We start from the raw sequence: 1,331 nt of genomic DNA on the forward strand, positions 1-1,331 counted from the left end.
GCCATATGTCTGCCTGTAAATGATAGAAGTAAGGCTTTAACTGTAGAAACTTTAATGTTTAAGAATGAGCAGATTAATATATACACAGTAAACCTGTGATGTGCTTGTAACTTGCATTACTTTCAGAGCTGTTATTATCGTGACGTTATATATGTATATAGGCTTACTTGTGCACAGGGCCATAATTTCAGATTCATTCTGCAAAACGTTTTAACACCTCTTGCATCTTTTTCTTGTTTATTTGTTTCCATGGCCTGCCTCAGGTGTATTGATCTACTTTGTGTACGGAGTACTTGTGTTTAAAGTGTATTCATCATTATTAAATCTTTAAATGATCATAGTAAATATTTCTAATGCAATTATGCAGATAAAGGCCATATATTCAAAGAAATTTCAAACTATTTGAGAGAACTGATGTTCTACCCCTGGTTGGAGTCTCATCACTAGGTGGTCACCTTGCCAAGGATCGATCTGCATGGTCAGCCAGTGTCTCGTGGGATTGTTGTTTATGAAGCCACCCGGAGACCATCATGCCTTCTTTTGAACCAATGTTGTGTCAGTCATCTGTATGGTCTGGTCTTTATCAGCTATCAGGTCTCAGAGATTGCGATGACCCATTAGTTCCTCAGGAGCTCCTGGTTACACTATTATAAACTGTTGTAGAAAGGACATTATTTACATTTACATTATTTCCTGTCCAGTTGTCACCAAAATGAGTGAGGATGGGTTTCATTCTGAGTCTGGTTCCTCTAAAGGTTTCTTCCTCATATCATCTCAGGGAGTTTTTCCTTGCCGCCGTCGCCTCAGGCTTGTCATTAAGGATAGGGACAGAGATATAGTATCATAAATTTTAAAGTTAATCTTTTTAAATTAATTTTAAACTTTAATTGTATATATAAATTTATTTATTTGTATCATTATTTTTTTCATATATATATATATATATATTCTCTCTCTTCTGTTTCCATACTTCTGTATGAGAAAATGGGAAATTGTTAAAAGCACTATAAAATAAATTGAATTGCATTGAAAGCTTTATACATAAACACAAAGGCTCGTAAATGTACCATAGACGTGCTGCTGCTTGTTTTAGTACGTAATTACAATCCTCCGGAACACCTGAGGGCAGCAGTGAGCGAACAAAAGTGATGTATTTCAAATACCTTCTTGTTGACCACATAGTGCACTATGTACCGTGTAGAAGGCATTGTTTATTTCCCTATGTAGTGCGTTTATATAGCAAGTAGGTAGCTTGCTGAGATTTGCCAGAAAGTTGTCGCGTTGTCGTAATGTTGTCGCACAACCGGCGCTAACATGCTAATAAGATGTAA

At 36.2% G+C, this 1,331-nt stretch overlaps 1 protein-coding gene across 5 annotated transcripts in view; it reads left to right on the top strand.

Moving 5' to 3' along the window:
* The first annotated feature begins 1,173 nt into the window (after nucleotides 1–1,173).
* Nucleotides 1,174–1,331, top strand: part of zfp64 (zinc finger protein 64 homolog (mouse)) — an 8,350-nt gene continuing 8,192 nt past the window's right edge. For 3 of the 5 annotated variants that reach the window (XR_007139310.1, XM_027144635.2, XM_027144638.2), the window contains exon 1: nucleotides 1,174–1,331. This exon is cut by the window's right edge and continues 136 nt beyond it. The gene's annotated coding sequence lies outside the window, so the exon portion shown is untranslated. The other 2 variants (XM_027144637.2, XM_027144639.2) reach the window with 1 other exon arrangement.

Source organism: Tachysurus fulvidraco, chromosome 23, assembly GCF_022655615.1.
Source record: "Tachysurus fulvidraco isolate hzauxx_2018 chromosome 23, HZAU_PFXX_2.0, whole genome shotgun sequence".
In the NCBI taxonomy this organism is placed as follows: Eukaryota; Metazoa; Chordata; class Actinopteri; order Siluriformes; family Bagridae; genus Tachysurus; species Tachysurus fulvidraco.